Source organism: Schistocerca americana, chromosome 7 (genome assembly GCF_021461395.2).
Source record: "Schistocerca americana isolate TAMUIC-IGC-003095 chromosome 7, iqSchAmer2.1, whole genome shotgun sequence".
In the NCBI taxonomy this organism is placed as follows: Eukaryota; Metazoa; Arthropoda; class Insecta; order Orthoptera; family Acrididae; genus Schistocerca; species Schistocerca americana.
The window spans coordinates 375,227,576-375,254,143 of record NC_060125.1 but is presented as its reverse complement, the minus strand read 5'-3'; the positions used below and the strand labels follow the sequence as shown (position 1 = coordinate 375,254,143).

Genomic DNA, 26,568 nt, shown 5'->3' with positions numbered 1-26,568 from the left:
GTGCCTTTGCTAGCAGCACGACATCGCCTGCAGCATCTCTCCTGGGTTCGTGATCATGTCAGTTGGACTCAGGACGACTGGAAAACAGTGACCTTGTCAGATGAGCCCCGATTTCAGTCGGTAAGAGTCAATGGTAGTATTAGAGTGTGGCGCAGACCCCACGATGCCATGGATCCAAGTTGTCAACAAGACACTGGGAAAGCTGTGTAGTGCAGAAGATATATGCTACTAATAGTGCTGATAACAGTAGGCAAGAGCTTTGTACCTGAAAGACAGTAGCAATACTTGGTGTTTCCTGGTTCAGTGTCTCAGTGATAGTGGCCGATTTTAAGATCACATGAAGGTATGCGCATTAGAGACAGCCGTAAGCATATCCGACCTCGGTCAAATTCTTGGCATCATTTCATTGCGGCTGAATGCAATGCATGCTTTTGATCCATATACCGCCAGAATTTTGCAGTGCATCTATATACAATTTAGACTTTTGCCCACAAGAATGGTAATGTCCCACGTACTCCAGTTTTGGAGTACGTTTAACACCTGTTATTCATATCGCAGCAGAACTGTGTCTGCTGCGGGAAGCCTACAGCATGTACTACCTACCGATAATGCGCTGCTATAGCACAATGTTCTTAACGTGGAACGTTATGTGTAACTTATTTACTGAAGTCCCTACTAACATAATTGAACAACGTAATACACGTCCGACGTGTCTCAGAGGGAGAGACGATTTTTAGATCTAGCAAAAATCAAAACTAACGGTTAAGGAGGCAACATTAATCACACAAAAACATACAGATGAAACAGTTTCTGCGTCAGTCACTTGTTTATTTTGCCACTACGCGTTTCGATGGTTCACATCATCGTCTTCAGGTGGAGAACTGCTTACTTACTTGCCTGGTGTTGGTGAAGGGTACCGATGTCCTTTGACAGTCGCAGACCAAGGGCAGTGTAGATTATTTTGCGTCTTTTCCTAATGACAAAAATTGTTGACTTAGAAAAGGCACTTTAGAGATTAAAAGACATGATTTTCTGACAGTGAATTGTACTTACGGCGGCGTAGAGTTTTAAAAGGTCTGCACACTGTTGCAGTCAAGATAAATTTTCATCCTCTGGCACATATAAAAGTATATGTAGTAAGTATATGGGTTAACAGGCCGTAAATTCCTCACGAGATTCAAAGAATACATCAACGCCTTCCGATACAATACACCACACATACCTGCAACAGTCTCCCATATAAAAATACAGGGCATCCATTTGACGATGTAGAAAGCAACCTTGAAATACTACTTGCTATATGAAGAAACAGAAATCTGTATAAACAGAAAAAACCTTAGGGAACATCTACTCGATGACAATAGTGAAACAGGCTCAAACACCATTTTTAAAAGCTTTGACAAAGTACTAAAAGCATTCTCATAATTTGCAGTTTTAATGCACAGTAATTAATGTAATCACTCCCATTCGTCCCTCAATAAGTTCAACCCTCAATATATATGTATAATCTGTTGTAATATTTTATATATAAGGAATTAATTTAATAACTGAAGTGTGCACATGTCTCTACTCAAGAGCAGCCCATTGACATTTTTTTAAAACAAAAGGAAAACATATTAATGTACATCTCTATTCAATCATCATTTTTGTATCCAGTGCTGCACCACATTTACATTAAAAATAAAAAAATGTACATACATTAGTATAATAACTGAGTTGTGCACACGTCAGCATTCTGATGCAGCCCATGCATTTATTTAAAAAAGAAGAACATATTTTTGTTGAAACCATTTAATTTTGTATATATGTATCTAATGTAAACAAACAAATCTGTAACATGTACAACTTCTTTGAAACAACAGTATAAATACAATGTGCAGTAAAGAGGACATACATCGGGTAACAGCATGCAGACCTTTTACAGCTCTACCGTCCCTGTAAATTCAATTCACTGTCAGAAATTCATGTTTTTTAACCTCTAATGTGCTTTTTCTAAAATCAACGATTTTTTATCATAAACAAAAGACATAAAAGAACCTACACTGCCATTGGTCCACTAATTGTGAAATGCCGTCTATACTCTTCACCAACATCAGCCATGTAAATAAACAATTCCCCATCTGAAGATGAAACGCATAGTGGCAAAATAAACAAGTGACTGGTGCAGAAATAGTTTCATTTGTTTTGGTGAACAGTCGCAGCCTTCATAATGCCGTCCCTTAGGGACGAAATATTCAAAACACATCGAGACACGTTTATCGAGTGTTATATATACAAACAGTAGTGGTGCTGTGTTGCGTCCAAGAGCCCTATTCACCGTATTTCTCCACCAGAATCCGCTCCTTACCCGTGATCCTAGAAATTTAATAGAAACACATCGATTAAAGATAGGAGAGTGAATTTTAAGCGGAATGACGACATAAAACGAGTCATAGGAAAGGCAAATTCCAGACCGAAGATGAGTGGAAAAATCTGCAAGAAGTGTGCTCAACACATGAAAGAGGTAATTTACAAAACCACTCGTTCGGCCGATACCTGAGTACTGCTGTTCAAGCTGGACCCCTCATCAGGTAGGATTGATAGAAGAAATGGAGAAGATACAAATAGTATCCGCAGATTTCGCAACAGGTTCATTTAGGAATCGCGAAAGCGTCTCGAAAATGCTCGTCCATCTTCAGTGGCAGATGCTGCAAGAGAGCTACTGTGCACCACAGTGTGGCTTCCTTTTAACATTCAGAGAGAGTACTTCCTGGAAGAGTCAACCACGATATTGCTTCTTCATACATACATCTCGCGGGAAGACCAAGAAAGCAAAATAGAGAGACTGGAAAAAGTTGGAAATTTGTGGTAAGTTCCTATGGGACCAAACTGCTGAGGTCATCGGTCCCTAGGCTTACGCACTACTTAATCTAACTTAAACTAGCTTACGCTAAGGACAACACACATACACCCATGCCCGAGGGAGGACTCGAACCTCCGACGGGGGGAGCCGCGCCAACCGTGGCAAGGCGCTAAGACCGCGCGGCAAAGAGACTGGAAGTAACGCGAGGGCCTACCAACAATCCCTATTCTCCCACACGCTTCGCGACTGAAAGAGTAAATGAGTGAAGCGACAGTGGTACAAGAATTATCCTTCGTCACACGTAGTAAGCTGACTTATGCAACACAGATTTAAAAGCAGACGTAGGGATTGGTGATTATATGAAAGGAAATAAAACAGCAGTTAAGTCATCGTTGTCAATTTTTCATATGTTAGTTTCGTCTGAAAATATGCAACACAGATTTAAAAGCAGACGTAGGGATTGGTGATTATATGAAAGGAAATAAAACAGCAGTTAAGTCATCGTTGTCAATTTTTCATATGTTAGTTTCGTCTGAAAAAAAAAAAAAAACTAGTTTTGCTTATACATTTACAGAAATTTTTTATTCTTCGATAGTAAATCTTTATTTAGTCTTCTTGTATTGTCGCAGTCGCTGTTTTTAATATAGTAGAGGCTTTTCTTTTTTCTTTTTTTAAGGAAACTCATATTGAAAACACCGACGTCTGATGGGGTGAATCCATTTATATATTTAGCACTTTCGATCCAAAACTTCTTAGCATCCCTCTTGGTAGACATTCATGACGTCGGAAATGAGGAATGTCTTGAGTTAGTTAGTATAAGGTCAGTCCTTCTTTAAAGATTATTGTTTTCGAAAACCCCATTTGTAACGAAATATATTGTGAGCATATCTCTTGGATATATTAACTCCAGCTTCATTATAAGGACGTAAAGCAAACTTAACGCTGTAAGTGTAAAAATTTGTCAACCTAACATGGAGAGGCACTTGTAGAACCTGAAATATACATAATTTGAATAAAGCTTTTATACGGGAACAAGTATGTTATCCTTAGAGAGTACATGAACTGGCCCACACACGTCAGTAGTTAGATACGAACCTTCACTACTGAGTAATTTACTCAACCACACACCTGAAATTATACACTAGTGTGCTAAACGTAAGGGCGAAACTAACTTTCGGATGATGATACTGCCATGTGACATAGCTCGATGGAACTTGAACAGAACACCAAGGACTGCAACGCATTGTCATCCATATAAATGATGTCAGGGCCGAATGCAGCCGTACGTGGAAAGGTGTACAGTGTCGCAATAACGTTGACCAGTGAGCATAGCGTGTTCAAAGATGTGGAGGTCAATATGTCTATGCAACATTATGCTTCCCCAAACCATAACATCTAGACCACCGAAAAGATCGTTTTCGACTATGCTGAACGTACCCTCATATTTCGAGAGGTGGAAACACATAATATGTTCAGAAACGCTGTCGGATATGATCTTTTTGGTGGCCCATGTGTTATAGTGTGGAAAGCTATTTACACAGGCATACTGAATTACAGATCTCTGAACACGGTTCACTCACCGCTCACTGCTATTGTGACACTGCACCACTTCCCCATTAGCATTTTTTCAGGGATGCATTCTGCCTTAACTTCGTTTTTATCGAAGACAACGCGAGACCGCATCGAACAGCGCAGGTTGAGGAGTCTTGGAACGAGAGGATATTCGGCGAATGGTCTGGCCTACCCGCTCCCCCGACTTAAATCGCAAGGAGCACGTGTCGAATGCGTTGGTGAGACATATTGCACCCGGTCTGCATGCGCCTAGGAGCATCCAGCAGTTATCAAGTGCGCTGGTGGATGAATGGAACTCCCTACAACAAAACCGAACCTTGTGGCCGGCACGGGGCCATGTCGCACAGCATGCAATGCCGCATGGTGATCACACAACCTATTGAGAATCATTCCCCACCTTCTGTGATGTGCAGAGGATCACCACCAACTGCGGTGAGTCCAGTGTAATTATCATCATTTGTGTTTAATGTTATTTTGTCTGATACTGACATGGTGAGACCGTGGCTGTGTACAATTAATGTAGGTTGATTCTTACAAAGAAGAAGACAGCAACCAGCCAGGATTAATAATTCTATTTATTTAAGTAAATATCGCCGTAACCGGTTTCGAACTGACAAGTTCATCATCAGACGGCTGTCCACAAGATGCAGTTTACATAATCGTCGGTTTTCGATTTTTATTCTCCCAATGTAGCGAAATATTTTTGGTGTGTTGGTGCCATCGAAAATTCAGCGAAATTTTGTTGCGAAGTTGCAGGATTGTAATTTTGAAATACTGCAAAGTATATGCAGCGCTATATGTATATAGGGTGGTCCATTGATAGTGATCGGGCCAAATATCTCAAGAAATAAGCATCAAACGAAAAAACTACAAAGAACGAAACTCGTCTAGCTTGAAGGGGGAAACCAGATGGTGCTAAGGTTGGCCCGCCAGATGGCTCTGACATAGTTCTAACGGATATCAACTGCGTCTTTTTTTAAAAGGAGCCCCCATTTTTATTACGTATTCGTGTAGTACGTAAAGAAATATGAATGTTTTAATTGGACCACTTTTTTCGCTTTGTGATAGATGGCGCTGTAATAGTCACAAACGTATAAGTACGTGGTATCACGTAACATTCCGCAAGTGCTGACGGTATTTGCTTCGTGATACATTACCCGTGTTAAAATGGACCGTTTACCAACTGCGGAAAAGGTCGATATCGTGTTGATGTATGGCTGTTCTGATCAAAATGCCCAACGGGCGTCTGCTATGTATGCTGCTCGGTATCCTGGACGACATCATTCAAGTGTCCGAACCGTTCGCCGGATAATTACGTTATTCAAGGAAACAGGAAGTGTTCAGCCACATGTGAAACGTCAACCACGACCTGCAACAAATGATGATGCCCAAGTAGGTGTTTTAGCTGCTGTCGCGGCTAATCCGCACATCAGTAGCAGACAAACTGCACGAGAATCTGTAATCTCAAAAATGTCGGTGTTGAGAATGCTACATCAACATCGATTGGACCCGTACCATATTTCTATGCACCAGGAATTGCATAGCGACAACTTTGACCGTCGTGTACAGTTCTGCCACTGGGCGCAAGAGAAATTACGGGACGATGACAGATTTTTTGCACGCGTTCTATTTAGCGACGAGGCGTCATTCAACAACAGTGGTAACGTAAACCGACATAATATGCACTATTGGGTAACGGAAAATCCACAATGGCTGCGACAAGTGGAACATCAGCGACCTTGGCGGGTTAATGTATGGTGCGGCATTATGAGAGAAAGGATAATTGGCCCCCATTTTATCGATGGAAATCTAAATGGTGCAATGTATGCTGATTTCCTATGTAATGTTCTACCGATGTTACTACAAGATGTTTCACTGCATGACAGAATGGCGATGTACTTCCAACATGATGGATGTCCGGCACATAGCTCGCGTGCGGTTGAAGCGGTCTTGAATAGCATATTTCATGACAGGTGGATTGGTCGTCGAAGCACCATACCATGGCCCTCACGTTCACGGGATCTGAAGTCCCCGGATTTCTTTCTGTGGGGAAAGTTGAAGGATATTTCCTGTAGTGATCCACCGACAACGCCTGACAACATGCGTCAGCGCATTGTCAATGCATGTGCGAACATTACGGAAGGCGAACTACCCGCTGTTGAGAGGAATGTCGTTACACGTTTTGCCAAATGCATTGAGGTGGACGGACATCATTTTGAGCATTTATTGCATTAATGTGGTATTTACAGGTAATCACGCTGTAACAGCATGCGTTCTCAGAAATGATAAGTTCACAAAAGTACATGTATCGCATTGGAACAACCGAAATGAAATGTTCAAACGTACCTACGTTCTGTATTTTAATTTAAAAAACCTACCGTTACCAACTGTTCGTCTAAAATAGTGAGCCATATGTATTTGACTATTACAGAGCCATCTATCACAAAGCGAAAAAAGTGGTCCAACTAAAACATTCATATTTAATTACGTACTACACGAATATGTAATAAAAAATGGGGGCTCCTACTTTTAAAAAATCGTAGTTAATATCCGTTTGACCTATGGTAGCGCCATCTAGCGGGCCAACCGTAGCGCCATCTGGTTTCCCCCTTCAAGCTAGACAAGTTTCGTTCTTTTTAGTTTTTTCGTTTGACGCTTATTTCGTGAGATATTTGGTTCAAATGGTTCAAATGGCTCTGAGCACTATGGGACTCAACTGCCGAGGTCATTAGTCCCCTAGAACTTAGAACTAGTTAAACCTAACTAACCTAAGAACATCACAAACATCCATGCCCGAGGCAGGATTCGAACCTGCGACCGTAGCGGTCTTGCGGTTCCAGACTGCAGCGCCTTTAACCGCACGGCCACTTCGGCCGGCTGAGATATTTGGGCTGGTCACGATCAATGGACCACCCTGTATATGCAAATCACATAAGTGCTGCATATACTTTGCAATATTTCAAACATACAATACTGCAACTTTGCAACGAAATTTCGCGGACTTTTCGGTGGCACCAACACACCAAGATTATTTCGCTACAGTGGGAGAATAAAAATTGAAAACTAACGATTATTTAAACTGCATCTTGTGAATCTTGTGAACAGCCGTCTGATAATGAACTTGTTAGTTCGAAACCGGTTACAGCGCTATTTACTTAAATAAATAGCATTATTAATTGTGGCTGGTTGCTGTCTTCTTCTTTGTAAGAATCAACGTACATTCATTTATGTTTGTTTCATTACTCATTCCTTTGAGTTACCCTCTGTACTGTACTGTACTGTACTACGGCAGTTCTTCCTACGTATGGTCCTAAAAAAATGGCTCTGAGCACTATGGGACTCAACTGCTGAGGTCATTAGTCCCCTAGAACTTAGAACTAGTTAAACCTAACTAACCTAAGGACATTACAAACATCCATGCCCGAGGCAGGATTCGAACCTGCGACCGTAGCGGTCTTGCGGTTCCAGACTGCAGCGCCTTTAACCGTACGTACGGTCCTAGATTCATCCAGCTATGTTACTGGCAGTGGCACACCATGCGGAAGTTGCTTTCGTCCGTAAGTTTTGCACAACAGTGTGCACTGAGAATAAGTTTAATATGGAGCACGGCTGTAGTATAGATAATTTGAACATCTCTGCAGTCTCAGTGCATATTTATAAGAACTAGACTAATGTGTGTGTACGACTCTCTTCTGTATTGTTTTAGGGAAAAAATACGTATACACTTATTCCTCTTATTAAACGCTGGGTTGATACAAATTAATTCTCATACGCTGGGCTATTACATCTGTAACTCCACAGTCTCTGCTTAAGCAAGAAAACCAACAACGACGACATCAAAGGAAAGGGTGTTGCCATTGGGTTAGTCAGACGAGCAAGAAAGGTACGGAACCACAGGAGCTAAAAAAAACCGTAAAATGTGTAAGTAATATTAACAACGCTTACAAAGAGAGCGTGGTCTATCGGAATGACATGTTTTCCAGCAGCGTTCTTCAGGTGACATAACGACAAGTGGCTGACTTTCGGAAACTGCCATTCAAGGCTACCGACTCGCCGATTACGTCGAATGGGAAGCCTGTTTTCGTGCAACCGGTATTTTTGCTCGATTCTTGCACGTGAATCCTGCACGTGATCCGGTTGCAGAGCAAACCGGTCCACCGGTCGTGAGCCAAAACTGGCTGCAGTGGACGCGGTTGTCAGGAATTGCAGTGGACCGGTGCCAGCCGGGTGATGGCCGTAGGTACTGATGCAGGACAGGCGTCATTGTACACGGTTCGTTGTCGCCGCGTGTATTATCGGGCGCGACGAAAATGCTAAATCGACACAGTGCGGCTGGAGGGCAAGGGCCACACCGTTTGCCAGTCAGAGGCGCTATGCATCCAGTAAAGAAAGAAGACAGCAATTACATGTACTCTATTGAGCGGATCGTTCCGATAATCATCTGAAGGATCGGGCGCAGTAAATATCGCTGCCATGTCCCTTGACCTCCGGGAGGCGTTCGAAAGAGTCCCGTACTGTAGCCTACCTTAAGGGGAGCCGGAACGATGAAAATGACAAAATTAACGGTTTTTCGTTTTTCTCATTATAAAATTATTTGGAGTTTTCTGAATAAAACAGATCAAGTTTCACCCCTCTAAGTGAATTCTAAGTGTGTTTTTTATCGCTGCAAAGTTGACGTGCCGCGTAAACGGTTGTAGCGACTTGGTGTGTCACCTCTGACGGCGCCGCTCGCTGGCTGCAAGCAGGGTATCTTTGCGGAATTAGACACTGTTTTGTTTTCCAATTTTGTATGGCTTTATATCTGTGACAAGTGATTGTTCCTATCGGTAAACATAAACGCTGTACTGTGTGTGTTGACTTGTGGAGTTTGCTTTGTGTTGTTTAGCTGTTCAATTTTGCGTATTTGACGTATTTTGCTCGTACCTGTTTTACGTATTTGATTTGTGGATATCAATATGCCCCGTTTCAGAAATCGAGTGCTTAAGAAAAGGCACAATGAGTGGAAGAAGAAATCTTTTGTTGTTTCGAAGTGAGATGCTGCTCAGACTGCTTCATCGACTACTCCAAATGAATGTGATAGAACTTCTTCCAGCACGAAACTTTGTGACAGCAAAGAAAAATTTGAAAACTATGAAAGTGACAGTAATGATGTGAATGACTTAACATTTACTTCCTCTCTAATATTTTGAAACATAACGTATTATGCCAAGTTTGCAAAGAAAGGGGACTGGAATTGAAAATAACTTCACACATTGGTTTGGAAGTTAAAAGTTATTGAAGTGTAACAAATACGTTGCAGAAGTTTCGTTTTCTAATTCTAACAGTATTCCTCGTAGTAGTAATAGTGGAAAGAAGGTGTATGATATAAATGTTAGGCTAGTGTATGTCTTGCGTTGCATTGGCAAGGGCAGTGCTGCAGGGACAATGTTATGTGGAATTATGAACTTTGCCAAAACCACCAGCCAAGTTTGGATTTTATAATGAATTGGTGGGATCTTCTGCTGAAGATATTGCTCAAGCAACAATGAAGAAAGCCGTTGAAGAAGTCGTGACAGATGATCGGAATTGTAGAGATTTAACTGTTGCTTTAGATGGATCATAGCAACGTAGAGGTCATAAATCTCTAAATGAAGTTGTGACAGCTACCAGTGGAGATAGTTGCAAAGTAATTGATGTTGTTATTCTGTCAAAACATTGTAGATGTAAGGGCAATACCAAGGACGAACATAGTGAAAGTTGTGAAGCAAATTTTCACGGCACGAGTGGAGCGATGGAAGTAGAGGGAGTGAAAGCAGTTTTTTCCAGATAACAGGAGTGGCATAATCTATGATACACTAACTATCTAGGAAATGGTGATTCTAAGGTATATAAACCTGTAGAGAAACTCAAACCTCATGGCAACGAAATTCACATTAAAAAACAGGAGTGCATTGGACATGTGCAGAAGCGCATGGGGGCTCGCTTGTGCAAACTAAAGCAGACATTAGGATCCCAGAAGCTTAGTGATGGTAAGACACTTGGAGGAAGAGGAAGATTGACAGATGAAGCAATTGAAATATTGCAGAGGTATTGTGGGTGTGCAATTAGGAAAATACAAGAAGCATTGAACATATGAGGAGAGCAGTATGGGCAATTATTTTTCACACTGCATCAACAAATGAGCACCCACAACATGCACTGTGCCCCACAGGTGATGACTCATGGTCTAAGTACCAACCAGGAAAGGAATATGCCCATAAAAACAGTTTGCCAAATGCTGTAATTTATGTAATTAAGCCCATATTCAGAGATTTATCACAGCCAAGTTTATTGGAAAAGTGTTTACATGGGAAAACACAAAATCCAAATGAAAGTGTAAATAATTTAATTTGGATTAGGATTCCCAAAAGAGTGTTTGTACAAATAAAAACATTGCATTTTGGAGTGTATGATGCAATGGTAACATACAATGAAGGAAACATTATCAAATGCGACACAACACCATTTCCACAATGGGCCTAATTGATGAAGAAAGAATAAGAGGTGCAGGAAGAAGAGACAAAAGCCTACAACATGCAGCAAAAGGGAAGAAGAGACCAGTGAAAAGGAAACTAACACTCGAAAAAGAAGAGGATGCTGGTAATCAATCATACGGGGCAGGAATGTATTAAAAAACTTTGGAAACCATTTCCCGTAACTTTAAAATTTTCATCTTTGAGGAATATTTTCTCAAAAACTGCTAACAGTATATCAATGAAATTTACACACAATATTGTTTACTTCTTTTCCATAATTTTTATAACAAATTGTAAAAAAGTATTGTGTAATTCAAGAGTTATATAAATAAAAATTGCAAAATTTTAGAGAAGAAAATAAGCATCTATTTAAAAAAATTGTAAAACAAAAACCAACAAATATTTCTTAACATGGCATTATAACTTTGTAGAGAAATATTCATTGAACATGTAGTCAAAATTTCAGAGCAATATGTTTAATGGTTTTAGAAAAAATGATCCTTCTCGTTGGTAAAATTAACATGGAGGAGATGGATCGATCCGGCTCCCCTAAACAGACGACCGGAACAAATTTGCGACCAGATTCAAGGCTTCCAAGCAGACAGAACGCAACGCGTCGTTGTTAATATAGTGAAATCGTAGGATATGAAAGAAATTTTGCAAGTGTCCCAAAGGAATGTTGTAGAGCCGATACTTTGATGGATACAGTGCGAAACTCCGTAGTGTGTTTTGCTGATGATGCTGTTTTATGTCGGAAAGTCGCACGCTAGACAGTTGTAACGAAATACAGGAAGACCTACAGAAAATCGACTGGTGGTGCAGGGAGTGGCAGTGGAGCTTCAACAAAATTAAAGATGACATAATGAGCATGAGTGTGCCGAAAAAGCCGTTAGTGGTTGATTCCATAGTTGGGGATAAATCACCGGCAACAATGGTAACCTCAAAATATCTGGGAGTTACCGTTCGGAACGGCGTAAAGTCCAATGATCACGTAATACTACGAGCGGCGTTTCATATTGATGTACATTTCATTTTCTTTCCCGTCATTCATTGTTGTTGTTGTGGTCTTCAGTCCTGAGACTGATTTGATGCAACTCTCCATGCTACTCTATCCTGTGCAAGCCTCTTCATCTCTCAGTACTTACTGCAACCTACATTCTTCTGAATCTGCTTCGTGTATTCATCTCTTGGTCTCCCTCTACGATTTTTATCCTCCACGCTGCCCTCCAATGCTAAATTTGTGATCCCCTTATGCCTTAGAACATGTCCTACCAACCGGTCCCTTCTTCTTGTCAAGTTGTGCCACAAACTCCTCTTCTCGCCAGTTCTATTCAATACCACCTCATTAGTTATGTGATCTACCCATCTAATCTTCAGCATTCTTCTGTAGCACCCTACTTCGAAAGCTTCTATTCTCTTCTTGTCCAAACTATTTATTGTCCATGTTTCACTTCCATAAATGGCTAAACTCCATACTAATACTTTCAGAAACGACTTCCTGACACTTAAATCTACACTCGATGTTAACAAATTTCTCTTCTTCAGAAACGCTTTCCTTACCATTGCCACTCTGCATTTTGTATCCTCTCTACTTCGACTATGATCAGTTATTTTGCTCCCTAAGTAGCAAAACTCCTCTACTACTTTGTCTCATTTCCTAATCTGATTCCCTCAGCATCACCCATCATTCATGGTGCGCCATTTTTGACCCAGCATTATAGTTGCAAGTAATGTAGTACTTTGGTCTAACTATAGGTTACAGGAAAATCATTAGAAGTGTAATTCCTGTACAGTACAGCCCAATTCCCCAAAGGCTGTCGTTACATGTGCAGAGAAGATGGTGTGTAAAGATAAAAAATAGCTCTGGCCGACGTGTAAGAATATGATAAAAATACTGCGGATAATCACATCTGCTTTGGTGACAGTGAGTGGAGTGCTCTTACAACACGACGACGCTCGACACACTCGAATCGGTAAACTACGGCCGCCATCGCAGAAACGGAGTTCCACGTACTGACGCATCCACCGTATTCTCCTGACTTGGCCCCTTCTGATTACCGGCTACTCGAGGCTATGAAGAAACCTCTGTGCGGACATTCCACAGACGTCCGGGAACTGCTAGCAACTGTCCCCTAGTGGGTGCGGCGGACTCCAGAAAAGTGGTTTGGGAGAGACGTACAGAAGTCAGAAGGGCCAAGTCAGCAGAATACGGGAGGTCTAGCAGTACCTGGAACCCTATTTCAGCGATGGCAGCCGTGCTTTCCCGACTGGTGTGGGGACGAGCGTTGTTGTGTTGCAAGAGCACTTTTCGGGGCGGTGTACATCCTCCACTCAATGTCACCAATCGCTTATGAATGTCCGCTGTCTTTGTACCCTCTTGCGCCATCCTTGATCACGCTCCATGTTGTCTGTTCACGCAATGACAGCAGCTGGGGTTACACTTCTAGTGATCGTGCTGCCACCTGTGGTTAGACCAAAGTACTGCATGCTTGCAACTGTAATGATGAGTTAAATGGCGCACCATGAATCATGAGAATAAATAAAGTATAAATCAGTACGAATGCCCCTTGTAGCTGTAGGAGAAGCAGATGCCAAGCTGATATGAATAGAAAGAACCACAAGGAAAAGTAATTCACCCACGAAGGACATATCTTACAAAACCATGGTTCGATAGATCCTTGAGTGTCTCTCGCCCGATTGCATCTCTTATTAGGTAGGACTGATAGAAGAGATGAAAACGATCCAAAGAAAAGCGGCACGTTTCGTGTCGTGTTTTTTTATTAAGGGTGAGAGCGTCACGGTGATGCTAATCAAACTCCAGTTTCAGACGCCACACGAGATAGTTGTGAATCACCATGGTTTACTGTTAAATTTCCGAGAGCGTACGTTCCAACAAGAGACAAGCAATACATTACTTCCTTCCAAGTACGTCTTACAAAACGATCAGTATGGGAGAATTAGAGAAATTTGAGCACATAGAAAGGCTCACCGACACGTTGCCATTCGGAATTCGAAAAGGAAACGCGGTGGATCACCCTCCGCCTCACACCGGCAGTCCGCAGCTCGTGGTCGTGCGGTAGCGTTCTCGCTTCCCGCGCCCGGGTTCCCGGGTTCGATTCCCGGCGGGGTCAGGGATTTTCTCTGCCTCGTGATGACTGGGTGTTGTGTGATGTCCTTAGGTTAGTTAGGTTTAAGTAGTTCTAAGTTCTAGGGGACTGATGACCATAGATGTTAAGTCCCATAGTGCTCAGAGCCATTTGAACCATTTGAACACACCGGCAGGTACTTCATAGGCAGCATTGTCTTCGAGAGAAGACAGCTTGACAGGTACCGTTTAATTGGTTAAACGCGATGCCTCCTTGTCAGGTGGGATTCACAATGGCTATCATGCTACAAAAAGAGGTCATTAGAGGCGGTTTATGTGCTCCGATTGGGCAAAGGTAGAAAAGGAAGTCGGCTGTATCCTCATGACTAAACAGAGATTTGAACAGCTGTTTCCTTCCCTCGGCGACGCCTGTAGAGAACATAGACTTGCAGAAAATGTTAACTGCACACGCTACCGGAAAGTCGCTTCTTATGTCATCGCTAATGACCCTGCTGTCGTACGCTCCAGTACGGAGTATTACCTCAGGACAACCTACTTTGAAAACTCGAAGAACATGTTTGCAGCGACGAAGCTAGGAGCAACACGATACACGCTGCTTCCCAGAACACTCTGAAGGACAATTGCTGCTTGCACCCAGGCATATACGCTATTATGTTTCCTTTCACCTTAGATCAAAGAAAACAGAATCAGTAACATAACACCTCAAGACCAGTCCTATCATAAACATTTTACAGAGATTACGGCACAATTTTTTGACCATGTTATCCTTAATTTTACTGTATAAATCCTTAAAAACGTTTTGTTTGTTTCCTCACAGATTTTCCTTATATTGTTGTTCCATTTAAAATCTGATATTTATAAGTTATTAATGTTTTCTTTCCGCACAAATGTAATATCCCTTTTATTAATCATTTTTTAATTCTGCAAAGACATCGAAAAATTAAAATTTTTAGTTTCGAATTGTATATGATATGTTCACTACATTATGACAAATATTTGTACTAGTCATATTTTAATTTTCGTTAATTTATTTGTTAAATTACATATTTAATACATCACGCAAGTACAGTAAAACGTATTCAAATATTATACATTATTTACACATTTTGACTGTACATATATAAGTAAATGTTGACGTGAGGTGTATTTTCTGTGTTAACAAGTTAACTTTCCACGTACATGTTGAAGACTTTCTGATGAAGTAAAAACTCCTGCATCAAAAGAGTGTCGATGTACGCTACAGTTAAGATGAAAAGCATTTCCCATTTATAGTACACGCCTTAAGTTGTATGCAGTCTATTATTTTTTCTGTTAACTATTATTTATAATGCCTTTAATCTAACAACATATTGTTAAATATGCACAACCATACAAATCTCTTTCTAATATAAGGGGCGTTCAAAAAGAAACGAGCCCGAGGCATAATTACAGAAACCAGTACCTGTATGTTACAAGTATTGACTCTGGCTGTTGGGACAATTGTCCCACTGTGACATAAGGCGGTGAATGGCTGTCTCATAAAATTCACGGGACTGCGATGTTGACCAATTCCGGATGTATAGCTGGACGTCGTCGTCCGAGGTGAATCGTTTGCCCCTCAGAGCTTCTTAAAGAGGACCAAAAATGGCGTAATCACAGGGAGAGAGGTCCGGACTGTACGGAGGGTGACCGAGAACATGCCATTTGAATTTCTGCAGGAGTGGTGCGACTGTGTTGGCCGTATGAGGTTTCGCATTGTGGAGCAGAATGACCCCAATGGGTGAGATTGCCTGGTCGCTTTGATTTGATCGCTTGGCAAAGGGTTGTCAAGATTTGCGAGTAACATTGGGTATTCACTGTTGTCCCGCGCTGCAGGAAGTGAATCAGAAGGGGGCCATCTTGGTCAAAGAAGAAGGTCAGAATAGAGGCAAACGATTCACCTCGGACGACGACGTCCAGCTGCACGTGCCAAACTGGTTAACATCGCAGCTGTGGGAATTTTATGAGACAGCCACTCACCACCTTGTGTCACAGTGGGACAAGTGTCTCAACAGTCAGGGGCAATACTTCTAACATACAGGCACTGGTTTCTATAATTCTGCCTCCGGTTCATTTCTTTTTGAACGCCCCTTATATAATCACTGTAATGTAGTGTTTACCTTCTGTACTTACCATAAAGTTTTCAGCCTAGATTTATTGACGGATATAGGTATGATAATCCCGCTGATTATATTATCTGCTACAGAAATTTACTGTATTTTTGTTTTAGAATTTCTTTGTATATTCAAAAAAATTTTTTGTATTTGTAGCATTTTTTATTCCATGTATTTAGTGTGTGTATGATAACTGTTTGATGTCTTTTTTCAGCTGAGATTCAGAGATCAGCTCTATTGTTTATTCTTCTAGAAATTGGTTTGGGTAAGTAATTCAATGCTATTTGCTTCTATAGATATTTGACATTCTAAACAATCCTTAAATTATAACGTTTGTGATCACTAAGCAGATCAACTACTAATACAAGTGAACAGTCATGTATCACGGTAATGGCTTAAAATGTGGTTTCTTATGCATATAAGAAAATATATATCAGTTACACCATGCATTTTTCCTTTTGATCTTTGCATACTTAAAAACGAGAGTGTGTTGTGAGGTAGTCTCAGATATTAGCAAAGTGTCAAAATAAATTTAATCATAGAGATCAGTGGTTGACTGCTGAGGGCCTATATTTCTTCTGGTAATTCATCTGAAATGCAAATAATTATCAAATAGTGTAAACACCTACCTTTCACAACGAAGTCAATCGATGCTCTTATTCATACATCACAAAGGAAGACTTATTCTTGTATGGAATAAGTTAAGGTGTACATTACTAGGGAAACTTTTCTGTCACAAACCATTTGTAAAAGACATATTAGGAATTAACTACAGTTAATTATATCTGCTTTATCTCAGTTCAAAGACTGTGGATGAACATCATACATAACTGACAGGAAAGTTCTGCTGTGAATTTTTTTTTTCTTTTCGAGTTACACAATTTAATTGCCATTTCTCAAATACAAGGTGCTTACAGTTACCTGAATACACTGATTTTCATCTAAAGATAAAGTTTCGTATTTGATATACAAACAGAGGCCTGTTCCCAATGGGTATAGTGCAAAAAGAGATTTATAATGCATATAGCTTCCCAATTTGTAGAATGATCTGTTAATAAGTATAACAGTAATTTGTTACGTCGGTGGATGGGTTGCTAACGCCTTTAATTTGCATGTAGAACTCCACTGTGAAACATATAATCTGAATCAAAGCTTACATATAAATTATTTACATATGTATGAATTATTCACATATTTAAAATTTTCAAAGTCAGAAACACTAGTAAAGACCAAAAGTACTAGGGAGAAATTGTGAGTGAAAAATATTTGATTATTTTCTTTGCCAAATAATATTACTCACTTTTGAAGAATCAATATTTTGAAACTACAGCTCCATTATCAAGAACACAATTCCATGGCACCTTACCGAATCCAAAAAAGAAGCATAAATTTATTTGAAGGTCATCATAAAAGAAACTTTTCTGTGTTGTTTGACTAACAATAATCAGCCGGCCGGTGTGGCCGTGCGGTTCTAGGCGCTTCAGTCTGGAACCGCGTGACCGCTACAGTCGCAGGTTCGAATCCTGCATCGGGCATGGATGTGTGTGATGTCCTTAGGTTAGTTAGGTTTAAGTAGTTCTAAGAGCCATTTGAACCATTTTTTGACCAACAATAATCACACATTTCAATGGAGTTACAGAGGCATGAATTAATTTTTCTTGCTGATATGAGTTACGCTCAGGCTGATAGTGAGGTGTGATGTGAATTTAATTTACATTGGTAAAACAAAGTTATTTCTTCTAACGAATTTAATACACAATTCCCTGGACTTGGTCTTACCACAATAAGCTCTTAAATTTGTTATATACAGCTGCCTAAGCTCTAATTGCACTTAAGTGTGTATAGAATCGTGGATGAACTGACTTTCAGCAACATGGGATGAATTACTTTTCAGTGTGACTTACTTCACCAAAATGTGTTCACAAAGACTTGCGTGTTTAACTGTGGCCATAACGATTAATAACTATAAATTTGTTAGTGTGGAAGTTCAGCAGCACGATTCTGAAACTTGATTTGACAAATTCCAATTTAATGTTGAACCTGGGAAATTTGAAATTGGGGTTAACGCTGGTAAATGCATAGCGAAACTTCACCTTATGCGCACTGTAAGTTCAGACCCACTGCAAGAAACATGTTATATGATCAGAGGGGGCATCTAAAAATAATTCAAGTACTATACATGATAGCCCATGCTGCTGCAAACTCTAAGTGCACAAACTGTAACCTGTGTCAAATTGAATCATTCCTCTAACTTTCGCCCATAAATGTACTCAATACAGATCTTTATGATTTACCATGAGAATTCAGGTGGTGTACAGCTGACTCATGCTGCTTTATTGCTCTCGGACTGGTACAGGTACATCTTTGTTACACTTGCGACACTGGTGGGTATTGTCTGCCCCCACGCATCCCTTATATACACGCTGCCCTCACCATACATCTTGATACTGAGCCCTCTGGCAGCATCAATTAGCAGTTCTTTTAGGAAAGGCAAACTGTGCAAGGTACATTACATTTAAATACGCTATAATGAGCACAATGATATGATCGAATCGATGTCAACTTCATAATTCTTACCATACTAACTCTTAGTTACAGGCTCTCATTTCGTGTGATTTTTATTCCACAAAAGAAAGATATTTATAATTAACAGTAGACATGTTTACAGTGTGATATTGTGAAGGGATTTCTCATAAACATTTTGAAGCTGTGTTCATGCCTTACCTACATCACACAGTTTGATTGTAATCAAGTACAGTCATGAAACCTTTGGGGTTAGTAAATGTGTCAAACACATAAATTTATGAACGTGAAGCCCTATTATCATCAATATATATTTAACATTTTGAGTGCGTTATTGCCTAGAGGACGGCATCTGATTGGCTGGATTATGTCATGATGACGTCACAGAAATGGCGCGTAATGAGGTGGTGCCCTCTGCGCCTATAGATGATGTTTGCACTCTGTATCCTGCGTCGCTTGCGGCGCCATCACTCGCATTGGACGGTGAACTTCAGGAAGTCTTCCTCTGTGCTCTTTCTTTACCATGTCGTGCATCCATGTATTGCTAAGTTCATAGCCAGCGTCTCTATCGAAGTCTAATTTTAGATATTTATTCTATTTTTAGTTATTAATAATTTAATGATCGAAGTTTGTTAACAGTGTGCCACATCTGACCCTTTTTTAAGTTACTGTATCGCAGATATCTTTACACCATTCGATAGTACTTGTTAAGTGCTATACATTGAGACTCAAGTGGCCAGTAGACCAGTTTTTGTTTGACAGATTCTAATTTTTTTTTTTTAAAAAAAGAGGAACCGAAATGTATAAATATCTCGCATGGGTTTTGTAGCATTAATTAGCCCTTTTCATCAAAAAACCTTCCTAATACTGTACATAATTTTCTTGAGCAGACCTGATATTGGAAGTGAAAAATCATTCACATTCTAGATATTGCCATTCTTCATCATTTTCAGAACGACATGAGACACTTTCTGCTACAATCCCCTACTCACTACCTCTTTACCTTTACAGACCTAACAGTCTGCTGGTACCACTTCGGCATCTGTTCACCCCATACTGACAGGTGTTATATATAACAACAACGGCCAGACGGCAGCTGGTAACACCGACTCTGCCGCACTCGACATTGTGTGTCATGGTTCAAGGTTACACACATCTGAAACAGACACTAGAACTGATACACAGGACTACCATTGTATATCACCCACATCTACACTGCTTGACAAAAAAAAGTAATGCATACAAAGATATCATCAGATTTCGTTGTAACTTTGTACACATACACACAATAGACGAGATTGTGAATGGTCATAGTTGCAATCCTCAGTGACTGCTGGACGGTCCACCAGAGTGCGTTAGTATTCTTTGTGCTTAGTGTTGTTATCAGGCCTGGTAGGGTCTGTAAGTGGGCATTAACAGCGTCAGACGTTGTGATGATTGTGTTGGGCATGGAGAGAGCGCGTACTCTAATGAGTCCGTGATATCAGCACTTGGGGAGTTTGATAGAGCTTCATTGTCTGGCTGGTCAAATTTTGCAATATCCACAATTGTGCGGCATTCAAATGGGACAGAGCCCCGATGTTGCACTGCATGGGAACGTAAGGGCAGGCATACTCATCGTCAATGTTTCGATCGACTCCATCTGTTCACCACGAGGGAAGATCGTCGTATCGTGCACCAAGCATACAATATCTCCTATATATATCCGCACTTGCCATACAAGAACGAGTAGTGGACTCCTAGCAACATTCTGTGTCATCCCAGGCTATTTGTCAGAGACTAGCAGTAGCTGGGCTGGGAAATTGCCATCTCATGAATAGGCTTTCGTAAAGACAACAAAACAAACAGCTGAGTTTCGAGTGGTGCCACTATTTAGGAGCATCATTGCTAATGAAAGGGATCGCGGCTCTGCACTATTCCGGATGACCATCAATGGCGAGTATGGCGGTGACCTGGGGGAGGAACCATTCTTACAATTTTTTGACCAGCACAGCAGCATCATGATGTTGAGAGCCACCGGGTATGATTTCAGATCATGTGGTAGAGATTGAGGGATCTCTGATGGAAAAATGGTACACTGTGGGAATGTGCATCCTGATGCATTATCTCTTCTGCGACAGAATCGTTGAACCCTTTCTCAACAGGACAATCGTCGATCATACATGGTATATGTCTCTGTGAACTGTCTGTGTGATGTTGGGGTATGCTCATGGCCATCAAGATCCCCAGATTTTGAGCTTCTTTTTTTATATACTGCTGTTATGGTCGCTGGAGAAAAATTTAATCACTTGATGTTCACCAACTCAACTTTGTTGACACGTTTCGACTAAATTCATCTTCTGAATATCAGAGGAGACAAGGTGTTTCATACATGCTGCAGGGTATCATGTACAAGTACCAACATCAGAGCTATACCCTGATGTTGGTACTTGTACACATATGCAGGCAGGTTATCCAGCCACCTAAAATTGTTGGAATTTTGAGGCTGAAAATTTTGATTTGGCTGAGGGGCCGAGGCAAGGGCAGGTGATTGGGTCAGTTTCTGTAGTTACGCGATCGCCAGCGAGTGGGCGGCCAGCGACAGGTAATTGGTGGTCTTCACAGGCCTCTGGAGTTGGGGGAGGGGGGGGGGAGGAGGAGCGAGCGGCTGGCCATTTGGATAGAACGTAAATGAAAGATTTGGCTCTAAAGATGGCGGCACTTGCAATATGGCAGACTCAGGCTACTTAGAAGCACTTTGAAATCAAACAACAATGCACAGTTTCGACGTATAGCATAACCATTCATGTAAGAGTAATCAAAGCACTGAGATACATGTTTTGAGACTTTGACATCAATTATGTCATAAAATTACAGAAGTTACGTCACAGATATATAATCGCCGGCCGGAGTGGCCGAGCGGTTAAAGGCGCTACAGTCTGGAACTGCACGACCACTCCGGTCGCAGGTTCGAATCCTGCCTCGGGCATGGATGTGTATGATGTCCTTAGGCTAGTTAGGTTTAAGTAGTTCTAAGTTCTAGGGGACTTATGACCACAGCAGTTGAGTCCCATAGTGCTCAGAGCCATTTAGATATATAATCTTACAAAAATAGTTAAAATTAGTAACAGTTGAATGCCTGATTTGACAAATAAGGTGTTAAATGATAGTGTAGGACTTAAGCTATCATCAATAAAAGCTACACAGCAGTACATACTTTATTTACTGTGTTATTGCGTGTTTCATATCTTTTTAATCATGTAAATGTGCCAGATCATCGTGTTCTCCACACCTACAAGGAATATGAACGCAGCATAACTTTCCATTACCTTTCCCTAGGTGTCCATATGCCATACATATAGAATACTGGCTGCAATGCCCAGCATTGCCTGGGATATTTAATACCTACCACACAAAGTCATCGGCCCTGTGCCTGATTGATACTCATAGCGAATGCAAGCTGCATGGGAAACTGAAATCGCTTTAAATCGAATTAATGTCCGTCATTGTTTTATCTGAATGTAGAAATTTGAAGTAAATCGGCCAAGAACTTAGAAGTAAATCAGTCAAGTACCTTTTGAGATGCTTTGCAGCAGCATTTATCAAAAGGTACTCTTATGTAGACAGTGATCTTACTCTTGTCTTGAAAGTAAAGTGTGCAAAATTTCATTAAGACTGGAATAAAACTGTAGATTTTTATAACTTATAAACAAACAAAAGGATACTGCTCTTGCCCGCTTACCACTTGGGCTATCCATGCACTCTCCTTGGATCGACCCAAACTCGAACGTATCACACTGTCCACAACCTTTTGACTGTAGGCCACCCATTCATAGCCTAATGCTCGCAACGATACTTGGATTCCCACAATGGACAGAAAGAGACAATGAGGAATGGAGACCATTGTTATCATCGTCTTATGTCCCACACTAGACTTGTAATACTTGAATGTATGTCTGAAAGAACAGTCAGTATTTACAACACATAATGTTCCAATTTTGTCACTTTGTCTAGCTACGTTCCCCACTGAATAGGTCCAGTTATTACTGATCTAGACCTCCTCTTTAAATACATCTAATTACTTCAGTGAAAATTCAACAAGATCCATGGAATCGCTGTCATATTCTGTACATAATTTACAGCTGCGAAAGCACCCCTTTGTACCATAATACCCTTGAACAAGATTGGGTGAAAGCATGGGCTGGACTCGTCTACAAGAAGGGTATCGCAAGTGATCAACAAAATTGCCGTCCAATCTGAGCGACGTGCTTTTATCTCATGGCATACCGAAAAGGCAATCAGATGGCTGCACTATTCATTGAAAAACGAAAAGCATTTGTCTCGGTATGACACCAACGCTTACATGGGGGATCAAACGCAATTTGTCACTGGTTGAGGAGTTCTTGTTAGGAACATTAGTAGAAATAACCTCACGCGCACCCCTAGGAAGTTTTTGGGATCCTTCTTGATGTATTACGAATATTTTTGACCTAGCAGACAATAAACAAAGGTGATATGAGGTTATTTTCTAATGATGCAGCTGTCTACAGGGTGGTCAGAAACACTCTAAGGATGTTGCAGGGCATATTGACCTGAGAAATAATTATTAAGAAATAATCGATACATTTCCCTGTTTCCGAGTTAATTAGCATTGCAGATAGCAACTCGGACCGCTGTTCACGCAAATTCAAGCAGCCCGCCAGATGCAGTTAGTGTCGGTTGTTATCGCAGCGTAGATGAGAGCGCAGGAGACTCCTCAGCCTCTGGCTCGAGCTCGATACTTACTACCGTCCCATGCCCAACTTTTGTGTTGCTCTCTTTTTCGGTTTTAGGAAAACGAGCGAAAACACGTTTGGCAACTCCGTCTCTGACGAATCGCTTGAATTTGCCCACGCAACGGCCTGGTCGGCTAACCTGAATGCTAATTAACTCGGAAACGGTGAAAACATATCGAATTTTTTCTTAACAATTATTTCTCTGCACATCCTACCCTGAAAACACCCTTACAAGCTTTTCACTGTTTCTGGCCACACTCTATGATGAAGTATTGGAAAAATTTCTCAAACACTCAGTCGCATTACGGTATATTGATAATTTTTACTTATGGACCGTCTGACAGCAACTGAATAAAACACAATTTTAGTGCCATTTTGACAGTCGGCAACAGAAACCAAAACATTGCATTAAAACAAGCGTTCAGCGCATAGTGCTGTGGAATGTGGAAAAAACTGCAAATTGGCGTTCATAAGAAGAAGAACAACACCAAAAATGCAACAGGAGCGTAATATGTAAGAAATTGTCCACGCATCCTGCCACTGATGATGCCTTGCAGAAAATAAAGGCGAAACGCGTATGGCACTAAAATTGTGTTTTATTCAGTTGCTGTCAGACGGTCCATAAGTAAAAATTATCAACATACCGTAATATTACACGCAACTGAGGAAGACAGGACTACAAAAGTTGAACTCAGTCCCATCTTGATATGATATCGAAAAGGTGCAAAGATTGGCAAATTGTTTAAAATTTTCAGAAATATAATCTTACGCACTTCACAAAAAGGAAGAAAATTTGTATTCCATGACTATATAATAAATGAGTCGTAATTGGAGGTAGTCAGTTCTACAAATACCTGGGTATAACTGTGTGTAGGGATGTAAAATGGAATGGCCACACAGGTGACATTTTAGAGAAGAAAAGTGGCAGATTCGATTTAGTGGCAAGATACTGCGAAAATACAACCATTCTGCAAAGGAGACTGCTTGTAAATCGACTGAGCGACTCCTGTTAGAATATGATTCATTTGTATGGGAGCCTGTTTAGTAGTACTAACAGTGGATTTAGAATGTATGCAAAGAAGGGTGGCGCGAATGTTCGCAGGTTTATTTGATTCACGGGAAGAGTCACGGAAATGCTGAAAAACCTGAATTGGAAGACATTTGAAAACAGACGGCAAATATCTCACGAAAGTCTACTTACAGTGAGGTGACACATGATATGTACCTATACAGATGGCGGAAATATCGCGCACGCAAGGTATGAAAGGGCAGCGCATTGGCCGAGTGTCATTGGTACTCAGGTGGTTCGTGTGGAAAGGTTTCCGCCATGATTATGGCCGCACGATGGGAATTAACCGAGTCTGAACGCGGAATGGGAGTTGGAGTTGGATGCATGGGACATTCCATTTCGGAAATCGTTAGAGAATTCAATTTTCTGAGATTCACAGTGTCATGTGAGCACTAAGAGTACCACGTTTCAAGCATTAGCTCTCACCGCGGACAACTCAGTGGTCGACAGCCTTCACTTAACGGCCGAGAGCAGCGGCGTTTGCGTAGAGTTGTCAGTGGTAACAGACCAGCAACACTGCTCGAAATAACCGCAGGAAGCAAAGTGGGAAGTACGACAAACGAATTCGTTAGCACAGAGCGACGAAATGTGGCGTTAGTGGGCTACGGCGGGAGACGATCGACGCGAGTGCCTTTGCTAACAGCACGACATCGCCTGCAGCGTCTCTCCTGGGTTCGTGACCATGTCAGTTGGACTCAGGACGACTGGAAAACAGTGGCCTTGTCAGATGAGTCCCGATTTCAGTCGGTAAGAGTCAATGGTAGGGTTAGAGTGTGGCGCAGATCCCACGATGCCATGGACCCAAGTTGTCAACAAGACACTAAGCAAGCTGTGTAGTACAGAAGATAGATGCTACTGATAGTGCTGATAACAGTAGGCAAGAGCGTTGTACCTGAAGGACATTAGGAATACTTGATGTTTCTTGGTCAGTGTCTCAGTGGTAGTGGCCGATTTTAAGATCACTTGAAGGTATGCACGTTAGAGACAGCCGTAAGCAGTTCCCTCATTTTCTGCTGGTTTTGTTGTTGTGAGACGTGAGGTTGTGTTTTGTGCCGCACTTGTAAATATATTTAGTTCTACACCTTTAAGCGCTGCATAATACAGTAAAGCTCTTTGGAATATATTGTTACTTCTTCAGATATAGAATTGCATGGTGAGTAAAATTCTACATGTTATTAACATCGGCCACTGTGGCAGAGCGGTTCTAGGCGCTTCAGTCCGGAACCGCGCGGCCTCTACGGTCGCAGGTTCGAATTCTGTCTCGGGCATGCATGTGTGTGATGTCCTTAGGTTAGTTAGGTTTAAGTAGTTCTAAATCTAGGGGACTGATTACCTCAGATATTAAGTCCCACAGTGCTCAGAGCCATTTGAAACATTTGTTATTAAATGTGTGTGAAATCTTATGTGACTTAACTGCTAAGGTCATCAGTCCCTAAGCTTACACACTACTTAACCATTTGCGGTATTTCCAAACGAACTGAGTTTCATTTATGTCTCCACAATTTTAACTTTTTTTTTGAGCACGGAAATTTGTTTTATTTTTCAATAGCTTCTATTTCAAAATGAGCGAGGGGCGTCCAGTAAGTAACGCAATACATTATTTCTCCTGAAAGCAGGTCGATTTTATTCGGGTTTCCAATACGCCCTGTTTTTCTCTACTCCTTTGGCTACAAAACCTTATTTTTCAACATAATCTCCGTTGAATGCGACAGTCTTACGACATTACTGGGAGCTCGTGAATGCCCGCATTATACCACTCTACGGGTCGACGTCTGAGCCACGTCTTGCTACAACAGTAAACTCCCTATCATCCTTGTACCGTTTCCCTCGCGGAGTGCATCTGTCATTGGGGTGCGAGCTAACATCGCAAAGGTGTTCGGGCTCACAGGCGGTTCCTCTTCGTCGAAATGTCTTGGCTCAAACTCATGTAGGGGCTGAATCGCACGTGTCGCATTACACACCCTAAATTAGACACTTGTGACTCTTTGGTTAAATTGTCTGGCTGATGGCAAGTATGCGAAATTATATAAAGTTAATATGACATATAAAAACAGTAATAGTAATATTGGGAACTAA

General features: G+C 41.1%; 1 long non-coding RNA gene across 1 annotated transcript in view; it reads left to right on the top strand.

Moving 5' to 3' along the window:
- The window catches only part of LOC124621814, a 286,741-nt gene that overhangs the window by 14,597 nt on the left and 245,576 nt on the right, over positions 1-26,568 (top strand). The window contains exon 2 of the long non-coding RNA XR_006980572.1: positions 16,361-16,411. This is a non-coding gene — a long non-coding RNA (uncharacterized LOC124621814). The remainder of the gene's footprint in view (positions 1-16,360; positions 16,412-26,568) is intronic.